This window comes from Petaurus breviceps, unplaced genomic scaffold (assembly GCF_028583685.1).
Source record: "Petaurus breviceps papuanus isolate PSGF00001 unplaced genomic scaffold, PetGlider_PUasm1.0 214, whole genome shotgun sequence".
Taxonomy (NCBI): Eukaryota; Metazoa; Chordata; class Mammalia; order Diprotodontia; family Petauridae; genus Petaurus; species Petaurus breviceps.
In genome coordinates, this window is record NW_027185863.1 from 18,683,267 (window position 1) to 18,699,375 (window position 16,109).

The 16,109-nt window shown below is 35.4% G+C and overlaps 1 pseudogene; it reads left to right on the forward strand.

Moving 5' to 3' along the window:
- Window positions 1-8,873: 8,873 nt before the first annotated feature.
- On the forward strand, window positions 8,874-14,274 carry LOC138165633 (ubiquinone biosynthesis protein COQ4 homolog, mitochondrial pseudogene; annotated as a pseudogene).
- The last annotated feature ends 1,835 nt before the right edge of the window (window positions 14,275-16,109 follow it).

The following is a 16,109-nucleotide window of genomic DNA, read 5'->3' on the forward strand; positions in this document are numbered from 1 at the left end:
TCATGGAATCACCTTTCTTCTTTGAGAAATCGATATTTTAGGTATAGTAGAGTACTCTCTCTTTAGAGTTGAATCATACAGAAAACAGACATTTCTTTTTTGATTTTTGCATAATGACAAGATAATGACCTAGAAGTCATAACCAGCAAAATGATGAAATACTTTTTTTCAAAAATCAAAGAAAGACTAACATATTTAGTAACTATCAATGCACATTTCATATAATTCTACTTCTTTGAAAAATGTATTCCACATAAAGTCTACAAGCTAGACCTATAAAGTAACATGATTTTCTTTTTAAACAAACCTCTAACCATTAAAATGAACTTTTTCTTCAAAATTGTCACTTTGAGAGGCTATAGAGTAATTTCAACAAGGCCACTATTACAAAAGTATTTTGCAATGTCACTAGGAAAAAATATTAGCTTTCTTCAATTTCTTTAAGGAACTTTATGTGTTTTGGGAAGTTGACTCCCAGATATTTTATACATTTTGTAGTTATTTGAAAAGAGACTTCCCTTTCTATAATTGATTCTTGTGTTTTGTTTTTATTATATAGAATACTGTGATTTTTAACTTGTTTTTAACTGTTTTATTGATTTGATTTCCTGCTCTCTTCTTTTTAAAATAATACTAGCATGTAGTTATATAATTTTATTAGTCTTTTCAAAGATCAGGTTCTTATTCATATTTATTATTTCAATGGGTTCTTTTGTTTGTTTCCAATGTATCTATTTCCCCTCTAATTTGCACAAAAATATTATCTTGATATTTGGAATGTCTATATTTGCAAAATGAAAAACTTTGATTATTGGGAAGGACCTCAATCTATAACCACTATTATGAGAACCCTCAGAAATAGTCATCTGACTTCTTTTTGAGGAATAGCATTGCAGATTAACCTATCAGCTTTTCCAAATGATTTTTTTCATTATTTTATCACATTCTGTCAAGTATCCCTTAGAAATTTAATTGATACTGCATTACAAGTGTAAATTTATTTGGTAGTATTGTCATTTTTGTTATATTGATATAGCCTGGCTGTGCAAAACAAATATTTATCCAGGTATGTAAGTTGTTCCTTATTTAGTTTTTCTTTTTTTCCTGCTTTTTTCCTTTCCTTTTTAATTTATGAAATAAAACAAGCATTTCCATAAAAGTATGATAAAAAAAAGATTGTACTTGAAACTGCAAGTCTAATATATACAACTTGCTATTCCTTTCAAATACATGACAGAATTATAATTTAAAATTCTTTTGTTTCCTCCCTCCTTCCCACTAAAAAAGATAGCTACCATTAGACAGAAATTTACACACACACACACACACACACACACAAGCATACACACACTATTCATCAGTTCTTTCTCTCGATGTAGATAGCATCTTTCTTCATATATCCTTTATAGTTAGTTTGGGTTTTTACAATAGATAAAATAATATTCATTTAAAGTCATTCTTAAAATAATATTGTTGTTACTGTACACAATGTTCTCTTGGTTCTGTTTATTTTGCTCTTTATTATTTCACACAAGTCTTTTCCTGTCTTTCTAAAAAAGCTTATGTCATTATTTCTTATAGCACATTAATGTTTTATCACAATCATATATCATAATTTGTTCAGCCATTCCCCAATTCCTTTAAGGAACACTTTGCCACTGACTTTATACAAATCTTTTATATGTTTTGGGAAGTTGATGCCTATATATTTTATGCATTCTGTAGCTACTCAAAATGAGATTTTCCTTTCTATAATTGATTATTTTGTTTTGTTATTATATAGAAATGTTATTGATTTTGAAAGGTTTATTTGGAGCCTGCCACTTTACTGAAGTGTCTCAATCAGTATCTTTGCTGATGTTTTGTAACTTTCCAAGTAAACTATCATATCATCTGCAAACGGGGGTAATTTTATTTCTACTTTACCTACTTTTATTCCTTTTATTTCTTTCTCTTGTCTTATTGCTATTAGTAGGATTTCCAAAACTATATAAATGAGAATGGGCATCCTTGCTTCACTCCCTTATTTATTGGAATAGGCTCTAATGTATTTCCACTGTTTATGATGTTTGCTTTTGGTTTTAGATGCTTTTTTAAAACATTAAGAAAAGGACTCACCCCCCCCCCCATACTTTGTTATTTTGTCAAAGGCTTTTTATGCATCTCTATCTCTTGAGATGATCATGTCATTTTGGATGTTTTGACTTTTATTTTGATTAATTCTCTTGAGTGTTTTTCTAATATTGAACCACCCTTATATCCCTGGCATAAATCCTACTTGATCATAATGAATGGTTTCTTTAATAATTCACTATACTCTCTTTGGTAGTATTTTGTTTAAATTTTTGAGTTAATATTCATTAATGATGTTGGTCTATGTTTTTATTTCTAGAGTTTATCTTCCTTAGTTTTAGGTATTAGGATCATATTTATCTCAAAAAAGTATTTTGGTAGAGTCTTTCTTTCTCAAGTTTTGAAAATAATTTGTGAAGTATGGATCCTAACTATTCTATAAAAGTTTGATTGTCTTCTCCTATGAATCCATCGAGTATTGGAGCATTCCCCCCCCCCCCCCCCTGGCAGTTCCTTTATACTTCTTTTTTTCAAGATTAGGTTTTAAAGTTCTCTACCCCATCTTCTGATAACTTTGAGTATTTTATATTTTTGATAGGATTTCTTTATTTCTTTTGTGTCCTCAGTTTGGTTAGCATATAACTGTGCATGATATATTCTGATTATTCTTTTTATTTGTTTCAGTTTTGCTGTGATTTTTTTCCCTGCTCATTTATGATTTGATTTATTTGATTTCCTGCTCACTTCTTTTTAAAAAAATAATATTAGCAGGGAGTTATTTAATTTTATTGGACTGTTCAAAGATCCTGCTTTTTTATATTTATTATTTGAATGTTTTTTGTTTCCAGTGTATCTATTTCCCCTCTAATTTTTAATATATTCATTTTCTGCTTATTATAAATCCTTTTATTTGTTGATTTTCTAATTTTCAAAAATGAATATTCATAGAAGTGAACAAAATCATTAAGTATTAGTTCTTCCCTCAGATTATTATGACTTTTTAATTATTGCTTTCCCTGCCTCTAGTTTCTCATTGCTCCAAAAATTTTGAAATATCAATGCCAAAAAAAAAAAATTCCATTTCTGTGTCACTGTCAGTTCATATTCATTCAATGGCTTCCCATTGTCCTTTGAATAAAGCACAGACTTGCAATTCATTCTTTTCCTCTGCTGTGCCTTCCCATTTAGAAAGCTTTGCAGAGTCTAAATGTTTAGAATAACTCCCTTCCCCACAGCTCAAATCTTTTCTTTTAAATCATAGGGAAATGTCCACCTCATCTGGGAGGTTTCCTGATCAATTCTGCCTCATTTTGAACTTGTTAATTAGTTCATCAATCCAAATCTGCCCTTCAGTCATATGCTTATAATTATTGGACCATGTATGTATGAATTTATTTATTTACCTGGACCATATTTGTCATTTCATCTCCCAAGGAAGCTCTTAGTAAGGAACTAAGGTACCCTTGTTATGAGAACATTTATTATCTTAAAAAATATAATGAGAATGTTTGTTGATTTAACATAATCAACTCCATTTCGATTCTCCATTTTGTGATTGAGATGTTTGAGTGAGTTGTTTTTCTATAAGTTGATTTCAATAAGATAAGCAATTTTGTGGTATGATATAGTAAATGTTTATGTTCATAAACACATGTATTCATTAACAATGTATGTTCATAAACATGTGAATCCTCTGATAAGAGAGACCACCAATGAAAAAACATGTTAAACAAATTTAGCCATAATTTATAGCTCAGGGTATATTAAAATAGTTCAAGCAGGCAGGCCAAAAGATACAGTGGATAGGCAGCATGAGGTCAGTGCCAACATGGTGTGAGTACTACAAAGGCACCCAACTACATAGTTCCTTACTAAGAGCTCCCTGGAGAGATGAATGTTCCCATAAACACCCCCCGCCACAGCGACACACACACATACACACACACACACACACACATGATTCAATAATTATGAGCATAAGACTGAAGAGCAAGTTTGGATTAAGGAACTTATTAATGAATTCAATATGAAGCACAATTCATCAGTAAAGCTTCCTGGATGAGGTTAACATTGCCCTATAATTTAAATGAAATATTTATGCTGTAATTATCAGTAACATATGTAGTAAATTACCAATCAAACTATGTTAATGGTTTAGGAACATTCATAGCTAAAAGTGTGAAAATCTTTGCAGAGGTGCCATCTATCAACCTGTTCCTTGGACATATCCAGGACTGGCTTCTGGATCCACACATTAGAGACTCAACAGCCTATACTATCATGACAGAGACTTACTTGCCATCTGACAACCTGGAGGGAGACACGCAGCTGAAGCCTAGAAAGGAAGGAACTTTATATGAAAGAAGTTTATTGAAACCTATAATATATAGATCGTTGATTTGTTCTTAGAAGAGAATGCTAGTGCCACTGTTTGATTTTATTATTATTGCATGTGTTGAGAAATATAAGTCTAATTATCATTTCTTTGGCACTGGTTATAAATGTAAAGGTTATATATGCATGTACCCCACATTACAACTGTCTCAGCAATTGATAATCCTAGAGAATTTCCTGATGCCACTGAGAAATCAAATGAATTGCTCGACAATATCAACAGTATATATTGTTTGCATGTGTTTTACTCTCTTATTTGGATTCAGTCACATCTGTATACCAATGTAGCAAAAAACTGTCAGTAGCCCTTCCTCTGTGATTTTAAGCAAGTCACTTAAATTTCTGAGACCTGATTTTCCCTATCCATAAAGTGTGGATAACAATATTGCCTTGGCTGTCTTATCTTACCAGGATTTTTTTGAGGTTTAGAAGAGGTTCCTTTGTGAATTGGGCACACAATAGGTAGAAGCTAGCTTGGTTCTTGTTGTTGATGAGATTAAGCTACCTCAGGGTATATTAAAATATTTCAAGTATGTAGGCCAAAAGACAGGGTGAATGGATGGCAGGAGATCAGTGAAAGCATGGTGTGGGCAGAAACCATTATGAAGCTAGTAAAGAAAGAACAATAACAAAAGCAACAGCAGGAGACACAGAATTTTGCAAGGTTAAACTCAAATGTGTTTTCCTTTGTCCTTAGCCAGGGATATGGTGGCAGCCCTTGGCACCAAAATGAAATTGTGAAGGACTGAGAGAATATAAGAATTAAAGGATCTATATAATTTATTAATGTGATAATCTCCTTCCCCAATTCTATAGATTGCAAATTCCAAGTTAGTTGACCAAACTATGACCAAAAAACCCAAAACATTATCTTTTGGAAAAACCTAAGACCTATGAACCTTTTCAAGTTTAGTGGTCCTCAAATGGCATACATACAGTTCATTAATGGGCCTGGGCTCATACTCAAAGTCTTTCCAACTTGGCAGAACCTGAAGTCATGCTCTGATTGTATGATCTTAAGGTACACAAGGCTACCTCTATATCACGAAAAGCGTTAAAATGGGGGCGGGGTTTCCTTTAGTGGCAGAAGATGGAGGATGGAAGTAAAAAAAATGTTAAGGTGAAAGAGAAGAAAGAAAGCAGATATAGCTGATTTGCTCATTTCATCTCATTTAAGGGTTACAGAAAGAGAATGCTGAAGGAAAGGAGTCAAAAACTTGTACAATTTAATGAGGGGAAGAGGACAGCGAGAAAACTCCACAAAAGAGAAACTTATTGTGAGGATTGTCTCCATAAATATAGGAACATAACAATGTTTCTCTTCTTTCTCTCTACCCCACCCCCCCCACTCCAAATACAGTACTAAAGCTAAAGATTCTTTTGTTTATTTCTGTTGTTGTCATTGTTGTTGATGATGATGATAACACAGGAATGAAGCATCAAGGAGAGTGGAAAATAATAGCCTTGCTTCCTTTGTTCAGATTTTATTCTCACCTAAATTTATTTTCATACTAAGCTAGATTTGATCATGGGCTTTGTATATCATATTGCACATAGATCTTATCTGGTTTCTTTGACAAAACTTCCCTGAAAAGTGTTTTGGAAAATTAGGATTCCCATAAGGAGTTAAACAAGAGGTACAAAGAATTTCGAACCCTAAGTCAGGTATTTGGGACGATGGGATACAAATCAGTTCAAGACAAAGACAGTCAAAAGAAATAACTCAATTTTAGCCTTGGAACACTGCCTAGATTTTGTTGAACTCTCTTAACTCAATATAGTGGCTCATGGCTTCAGCCATGTCATTATTTTTCAGAAAGCTTTGAACCCTAGCAGGTAGGAACCCATAGGGATAGTAGGTAGCCCTGAGAAGACGAAAACCAAAACCTGTAAGCAAAGAGAAGGCGGACATCAGAACCCGGAAGAGATATCTCTGTAACAACTAGGACATTTTATGGACATAACAGTACAGCCAGGGGAGAGTAGAGAGAGAACTGTGATGGTACTGCTAGAGTATATCAGCTACCCTATGGCATCAGAAGTATGAGTTGTTCTCTCCTGCTTATGTGTGCCATTTAATCACATAATTTAATCATATATATGATATATAATCATAAAAAGTTCCCTACAGTTATGTTCCATATATATGCCATAGTCACATGAGTTCAGGATTTGTGCTTTTTTAGACAAGTTCCCTGATCACCTGCATTCATTTATATGTGTGCTTTCATTGTATGTTTCCCCATCCCCCCATCTTCTCTATATGTGTGCCCAACTCACTGATGCTGAGGTAACCTTTGAAAGTGTATACATAATCTCCTTGTCTCTTTGTTTGCTATGTTATTTTATTAAGTTACTTTTGTTTGAATTACTGAATACTCTGCCTAGTTGATAAAGGGTTATAGATGGCTGGTGGTTTATAAGCTATTTTTTTTAGTAGTCAATGACCCAGAAGGTAGTTCAAACTTTTCTGGGGAGTCATAAATGAGAGTGGGTACCCTGGAGGTGTACACAAAAATCAAGTGTACCTGCCCTACAAAGTATTATGCAGTAGGTACCTTTTCTTTTTTTCCCCAATTCCATTGGTTTGAAGCCAAGGCAGTAAATCAATTCCATGGAAGAAGTTTTCTTGTGAGGTGCACTTCAGTGGAACAATTTGATTTATTTTGGACATTGTATCAGGAGAAACGGTGACAGGATTGTTGGAAGAATTTTGTGTTATTGTACTTAGCAGGTCAAGGACAAAGGCTGTTCACTCCCTTCAGAAATAAAATAAAGGACTGAGCCAGATACCGTCACCCAGTTAAAAAAGATGTTGCAATTTATTAACAATTCTAGTGAAAGAACATGACACATTTAGGATTTAAAGTGGGGAATAAAAATGTGAAACAGAGCTGTTGCAAGGGGAGCAGGGGCAAGCCACCTGTTTTTCACTTAGTGACAAAGAAGGGTTACAGCTGGAACAGAAGACAGCCAAAGGCATACTCTGGAAATGACTCAGGAAATCATTTTATTATTATATGTAGGGGAACAGGAACAATAGAGCTTGTGACATCTGACCACATACATGGAGAAAAGTCTCCTGGTACCATAATGAAATGAGAAGGCATTATTTCAGGAAAGAAGAATTCTTTGTTAGGGGAGGGAAGAAAAAAATGCATATATATGTATAAATAGAAATACATGTGAATATATATATATATATATATATATATATATATATATATACACACAAATGCATAAACGTGTGTGTATGTGTGTGTGTGTGTGTGTGTGTGTGTATGAAGAAGGGCAACCAGGAAAGAATTGGAGGAAAGAAGATAGCAATGGCAGAGAAAGGGAGACAGAGAATAATATTTTTTTTTCTAGAAAACACTGCTGGAAATTTACAGAGAAGAATAGAGAGTGTGTGAAAATTCACAGGAAAAAAAATTAGTAGAAGGAAAGAACAATACAAGTACAAGTAACACACCTACTATAGATGGAGTAAGCAAGTCCCTAAATAGAGAGGGATGTAGGAAAGAAGTTTAATAAAGACCTTGAGATAAGAAAATAAAGAATTCAAAAGAGAAGGAAAGAGGAGGGTAGAAAAAAATCCTTAAACAAGTGAAGTTCTTATACATCTGGAGAAAGAAGATATTCAGATGAAAACCTATGATTTCAAATAGCACAAGAATGCAGAAGGCCAAAAATGAAAGCCAATAATTTCTAAGAGGAGAGAAACAGGATACAACTTTACAGGATTATAGATTTAGAGGTGGCAGGAACATTAGAGGCCATCAAGTCCAATACCCCCATTTTTTAGACAAGGAAGACTAAAGAACAAAGAGGTTAAGTGACTTGCCCAGAGTCACACAGTTAGTAAGTGAAATAGGATTAGAATTCAGATTTTCTTGACTCCAGGTCCAGGACACTATCTACTATGTCACCTATCTCCTCATACAAAAGACAAATCTGAGTGCAAAGAAATGAAGGTTGAGCCTCTTGACAATGGACAATTATGGCAGGGATGATCTAGATATTTGACACAGGTAATATGGATATTTAAAACATATCGGAGAAGATCCTGAATAATGACTGGAGATTGGAAAATATAAGATGTATGAATGAAAGTGTCACTGATATTTTTTTGGAAAGTTTTTTTTTATTTTTTTAAGGGAGTGGTATATTTCCTAGACACTGTGAAGATATTGATGTTTGTTTTTGATGTTTAAAATATTCGAAACATAATTTCTGGGTAATTAATAATTTTATTAATAATGCTAACTAATTAATTAATAATAAACTAAATTAAAAATTTAATCATTTTAATTAGCTAAATAATTAATAATAACTAATTAATTAATAATGGTAATTAATTAATGATAAAAAAGAGATCATTGAACCCTCAAATGCTAAAGACTATCATGGAGCTGACTCATGACTTCTATGCCTTTGGAAAGTGGGTAATCCAGAGAGTGACAATCAACTCTGATTGGTTAATAAGTAATAAGAGAGTGTGAATATTACAATGAGGGACTGGACTTATCCTAATGAACTTTGATTATGTCACTTACTTTTAATTACCCCTAGCCTTGGGCAATCTAATCAAAGAATTCATCCCTGAACCAAAACTGAGTAGAAAACAAGGGGCTTTCCTACCTTAGATTAAATTTCTTGCAAGTTTGGATGTGGTCTGGCCAAGATGGAGGAGACTTAATTCAATCTCATTATCAGTAATGTCCTCAAGCAACTGAACTTTGAAATGATGTCTATAGAAAAAAAGAGAACTCTAGTTCTCTCCAAATCATTGGTTATTAAAAATCATTTCTCTCAGTTTTGGGAGGGAAAGATGATATTGTGTAATTGAAAGCTTCCAAGTAATTATCTATGAAGCTAAATATTTAGAACCAATTTTCAAGAATACACAAGAGAACCAGTGTCATATAGTGGATAAAGAGGTTGTCTGAAAGGCAAAAAAAAAATATGGATACAAATCTTGCCTTTGACAGGGCTACCTGGGACACCCTGGGTAAGCTGTTCAACATCTCAGTCTCTAGGCAATCTCTAAGACTCTAGGCTGTAGAGATAGCACTGAACTGCATTAGTAGAGAGAATTTACTCCCTCAGAAGCTCAGTCTACCAAGGAAATCTCAGATCTAGTCTTTGTATTTTCTCTTTTTTTTGTCTTTTTGGAGGCAATTGGGGTTAAGTAACTTGCCCAAGGTTACACGGCTAGTATTTTTGTGTGGGTGTTAAGTGTCTCAGGCTGGAACCGAACTTGGGTCCTCACGACTCCAGGGCCAGCGCTTTACTCACTGCACCACCTAGCCACCCCTCTCTATTTTCTAATAACACAGAATTGAAATACTCTTACATAGATCCTATTGCAAACAGTGTGGTATATATTTACAAAAAGAAAAGTGACTCAATAAAATTGGCAGGAGTCACATACAAGAAAGAATGAAGATTGTGTTATATAGTATAAAAGATCCTGCCTTTTCCAATAATGTTTTGGTGATAGCAGAATGTAATTGACCCAAAGCCACGACACTTGGCAGAGATATTTGGAAGATGAGGAAATTCTTATTAGATGGGAAGGAATTTAGAAACAAAGTGATCAAAAGGAATGATTAAATGGAGATATCCTCTTCCCTTCTAAGGCATCAGTCATAAAACAAGTTAAAGCATAATATAAATAAATTTCTTAAGAGAAGGAAAACAAAGATTGTCCTGAGCAAAGCAGATAGTCCAAGTTATAGAAGAGTTAAAGGGAGAATATACATGGTAAAAAAGGGAAGACTTTTAATAGAAATTTTAATCAATAAATATATATTTATTATATATCTATTTAATATATTTATTTTTAATTATTAAATTAAAACATATTTAACATAATTTATTATATATATTTAATCAATATATATATTTATTAAGTGCCTATTGTATACTAAGCATGGCGATAACCACTGAGGATATAAGAAAAGGCAAATGACAGTTCCTGCCTTCAAGCAGCTCACAATAAAAAGCAAGATCCAAAAGTTTATAAAAAGAGAATCAATATTGTAAGAGAACAAAGAAAATATTAGGTAATAATAAAAGTAGCATATATTTTGGAGCTAAAATATTTTATTTAAGGGGTGGCTAGCTGTCACAGTGAATAGAGCACTCTGACCCCATACACTTAACACAAAAACTAGCCCTGTGACCTTGAGCAACTCATTTAACCTCAATTGCCCTACCTTTCCCCCTCCAAAAAAATTACTTTAGGGCCTAAAATATATTTGTAAATAAGAATTAAAGAGGGCATGGTACATAGAAGTGGATTTAATAGATTACATTGCATATTAAAGGAGAAAACTGTACAAATTAGATTTTGTTATAAAATTATTTCAGCTACAAGAAAAAAAATTAAAAAGAAGTGAAGGAATATGTTTACTCATTGTATAACAATAATAGGGTGAATGAACAGATGTTTTTTTTTCAAATGCTTTATTAACTTCTGATTTACATCATTCATTTCTGCCAGATTTTGAGTTACACATTTTCTCCCGGTTTTTCCCCTACCCACCCCCCAAAATAGCAGTCCCACAGGATATCCCCTCCTCCAATCTGCTCTCTCCCATATTTTATCCCATACCCCTTTTGACTTTTCCAGTGGATCTCTATGCCCCAGTGCCTGTATATCTTATTTCCCAATTACATGTAAAATAGTATTGATAATAGTATACACACACACACACATATATATATATATATATATTTATATATATATATGTGTATATATACATACATATTTGAATATTTGATTTTAAAATTTGAATTCTAGATTCATTACCTTCCTCCCTTGTCCCCCACCCTTACTAGGAAGATAAGCAGTTCAGTATAGGATGTACATGTGTGGCTAATGACAAACAATAACATAGTAGATATATTGTAAAAGACTGACTATATTTCCCTCCCTCCCATCCCACCTCCCACTTTTTCTATTCTCTACATTGATCCCGTCCCTTTTCAAAAGTGAGTGCTTCCAACATCCCTCCCCCACAGCCTGCCCTCCTTTCCATCATCCCGCCCTCTCATCCCCTTCTCCCTACTCTCCTATAGGGTGGTATCCTATTTAGTGTGTATTTCATTCCCTCCCCTAGCCAAATTCAGTGAGAATAAGGTTGACCCATTCCCTTTTGCCTTCCTATTCTTCCCCTCCATTGTAAGCATTTCCCCTTGCCTCTTCAGTATGAGATAGTTTACCCCATTCTGTCTCTCCCCATCTCCTCTCGTTATATTCTTCTCTCACCTCTTAATTTCACCTTTTAAGTATCATCCCTTCCTGTTAAATTGATGAACAGATGTTTTTATAGTATTTTTAAATGTCAGAAGTATACTCAAATTATTACTTAAAAATAATACTGGTTCACATTTGTGAATGAAGCACTTTGCTCTTTTCAAAGTATTTCCCACATCTTTTACCCCTTTCCACTTTAATGATGGTACATTGGCAGCAAAGAGTTTAGAATGTTTTGATGTGGGGTGACTAGATGGCACAGTGTATAGAGCACAGGCCCTGGAGTCAGGAGGACCTGAGTTCAAATCTAGTATCAGACACTTAACATTTACTCGCTGTGTGACCTTGGGCAAGACACAACCCCAATTGCCCAGCCTTCCCCCGCTCTAAAAAAAAAAAAAAAGGAAAACAAAAAAGTTGATGTGTGAGGCAGTTGGTACTGTGGAAAAATTAGGGAGCTTTAGTTTATTTCCTGACTCTGACACTTTTTACATCTTTTTTTTTTGAAGGGTGAAGGCAGGGCAATTGGGGTTAAGTGACTTGCCCAAAGTCACCTAGCTGCCCTTTGTCACTTTCTTCATCTGAGATTACCCTCCCTGAGCCTCAGTTTTCTCATTTAGAAAATAACCAGGTTGGACAGATGGTTTGAGAGATTCCTTCCAACTTTAGATCTATGACTATATTCTCTTCTAAGAATGCCATAAATAAATTCTATAAATATTATTTTCACTCTTGTTTTTTGTGATTACATATTGTGAATACTCTATCCAAGAAGAAAGTCTGATGACTATGGAAATGGTGAACACTGAACAATATAGAAAAAGTAAAATCCACTCTATCATAAACAAACAAAAACGTTTATGGATAAATGAAATATCACTAAATCAGTTGTTGTAAGGGTTATGGGATTTAAAGATCTTCCATGCCCCATGGACGTGCTGACATAGCAGGAAGGGGCGGAGCAAGAGAAAGTGAAAGCCAGGGAAAGCGAAAGCCGAGCTAGCGGTCCTGTGGTGGCTGGCGGTGGTTGCAACGGCGGGGGCAGCAGCAGAGGCAGCGGCAGCGTGAAGCCCTTTTTGAGTTAGGACTGCTAAGGACTTTCTGCTAAGGACTCCTGCTGAGGACTGCCAGGGGCCGGAGCTGCTGGGAGCACGCTTCCTGGACTGGGTGGTTGCTGTGTGTGGGAGAGGAGGACCTTTGCCTGAGGTAGCCTGTTCTGTTTTAAAGGCTTGAGAATGTGGGTGCTTTCTACTTTATCTATCTGTGCCAATATCATAACTACTCTGATGGCTTTCACTTTCTGGTTTTAGAACTCAGTCTTTTGGTATCTTAATAAATTTTCTAGTTTATTTCCCCAAAATGCAAACATGACGTATTTTGTGATGGATAATTATATCAGCATATTTGTAATCTCTATAGGCATTGTGAAGATGTCATTGCTGATACAGTTGTCTATGAAATAAGCAGATTGTCAATGAGGTTGATTGATGCCAAAATCAATATCAAATCAAAAGAAAGCACTGGAAAAACTTCAACCAAAATTATTTTTAAAAAGCTATTGATGAGTGCGGCCAGGTGGCTCAGCAAGTAAGAGCACCGGCTCCAGTGTCGGGATGACCTGGATCAAATCCGGGCTCAGACACTCAGCACCACACCCAGAAATAACTGGCTGTGTAACCTTGAGCAAGTTACTTAACCCCGATTGCTTTTAAAAAAAAAAGCTATTGATGGAGGGGCCATTGCCATGGCAACACCACTCCCCCTGTCTCTGCTCTCTGACCTACTACCTGGACTCTCTCTTGCCCCATTTCAGACGCTATGGCTTTCTCCAGTGACCACAGTATGGGCCTGGGCCTGCTCTACCCAGGCCACATAGCCACCTACCAACCCACTAGAGAAAGTGCTACTAGCAGCTGCTGCTGCCTTCATGGTGCTCTATGACCTCTACCGCCATGACATGGTTGCTGTTCTAGGTGAGACCATAGGGCACCAAGCTCTCCAAGCACTCAGGGTTTGGTTGAGGAGGGACCTCTAGTGTACCCAGATCCTGCAGGAACAGCCTCGAATCCAGCTCTCTATCATGGACTGCAACAAACTCCGGATCCTAGCAGAGGGCTCCTTTGGTTGCAAGTATGACCATTTTCTTGATGTTAATAGGGTATCCCCATATACAAGAGCACCCACCTGATTTGTGGATCATGAGGAACTTGCTTACATTATCCAACGTTGCTGTGAGGTTGATAACATCTCACACCCTTTTGGGAATGCCCACCAACATGCTTGGAGAAGATGTGTGTAAGTGGTTCGAAGCCATCCAAACAGGACTGCCCATGTGTGTTTTAGGAGCTGCCTTTGGACCCATCTGACTAGTGTCCAGAAGCTGAAGGTGTTGATATCAGAACTGATTCCATAGGCAGTTCAGAATGGCCGAAACTCCTGATGTGTCCTCAGCCTCTACTGTGAACAAGGGTGGGAGTGGCCCATAGGGGCTCTCCAGGAGGAACTAGGCATCACCCCCTGGTATGTGGCCAGGCAGTACTTAGTTCCCAAACCTCTGATTCAGTGGATTCATGCTTACTCTGTGCCCTGGGTAATGGGCTGCCCTGCCCAGGACCTTTAGACTCTGTATCCAGGGACATCTAGTCTCAGATAAGGGATGAAAAGAGTTCAGAAATGACCTTAAAGGGATATGTGTGTATCCTCTTATCTCCCAACAGAGATATGAGAATAAAATTAATCTACTTGTTTAGAAGAAATCTTTAGCAAGCTAGAAAGCAATCCACCACTTTCTCATAAGTGGAAATTAATGGGCTCAATACAGAGAATTCTATTGATTTATCAGGAATCTATGGCTCCATGAATTTGTTTAATTTACTCTCCAGTCACTCCGCTCTCCATTGGAAGAACACCTACTTCATCTTACTTCTCCCACTGTTTCACCCTGTTCTCTCCTCTTCCCTCCAAGTTAAAGTTGATTTTTTTTGTGTGGTTTGAACAGAATACTTGGATGCCAGCTTTTTGGATCCAGAAGTATAAGGAAGGATGTTGCTTCCATAGTCAGAATAAAACCCTCTTTTGGACCCCCCCCAAAAAAATAAGAGGCTATTGATGTTGAAAAATGGGAAATTGATAAAGGCAAAGACATTAACTGTGATTGTCATAGAGATGTTTAAATAATACAAAAAACATCTTTAAAAAAACACAGAAACTACATCAGGCAGCAATTGACTCACTGGAAAGGAGAAAGTCATGATAGTCATTGGCAACAATGGAGGACAAGCTCTTAAAAAACATTATAAATGTAGTTGATACAAGATTTTGGGCAATATAGCCTCATATAACATAAACAAGCAGTGGGGGAATAAATAAGTGAAGAAATCTTGGTGTAAAAACCAATATATACCTGGAAAGAGTGCAATAAATTGAGGCAAAGTGGAAATCATTTGTTAACATTTTAAAAAATATTACATTACTATAAATCAATATAAGTGAAATGACTACATTGAAATTCTTATCCCCCCATCGTCTCCTGTATTATATGAGTCAATGGAACTGGCATTTAGGAAGATGATATCAGGAAGTGAATTAGAGACACGAATTGTATCCCTGATTTCATTGTATAGACAGATCACAGATGAGGAAACTTTACCAAGGCAGGTGTCCACCTTCTTTGCAACGATTTGAAAGTTTCCTGGAACATAAAGAAGTTAAGTGATTTTTCCATGGTCAGGAAGCCTGTATGAATTAGATTTTGAACTTGGTGAAGAATTCCTAGTTACTTGACCAGTTCTCTTTCTGCTATGAAACAACACCTCAAAGAAACAAAAACCTTAAGAAAACAATGTCAAAATCAGTGAAAAGTTTTTGTTCAAAATATTTCAGAAATAACATCCCAAAGAATAGAAAAATTCTGGATAATTGACATAAAAGGCATTATCAGGGACGTACATAACTAAAACAACATATAGAATGTCAGGTAGGTGATATTGTGCATAGGGCATTAGATCTGCTACTTGAGAGAGGAGAGTTGAGCATGATTAATGTGGAATGGTATTATGATTGAATGTTTTTATGCATGTTAAGATGGTAAAAGAAATAAAAAGAGAGAGCAAACTTGGCATTCCACATATCCACATGAAAGACCTGGGGTCAAAGAAGAAGAACACATTCTTTTTTAAATAGTAATTGGCATAATAGAGATTATGGCAAGGAATAGAATAAGGAAGGAATTTTTCAAAAGTGAGTATTATGCAAAGAATTTTAAAGCAAGATCTTTATTTTAAAGTAGAAATTGATGAACTTGAGGATAAAATGGTGAAAAGATCTTTTTAAAAAGCTACAGAAAATGGAACTACAGAGATCATGCATAATGTTTTAT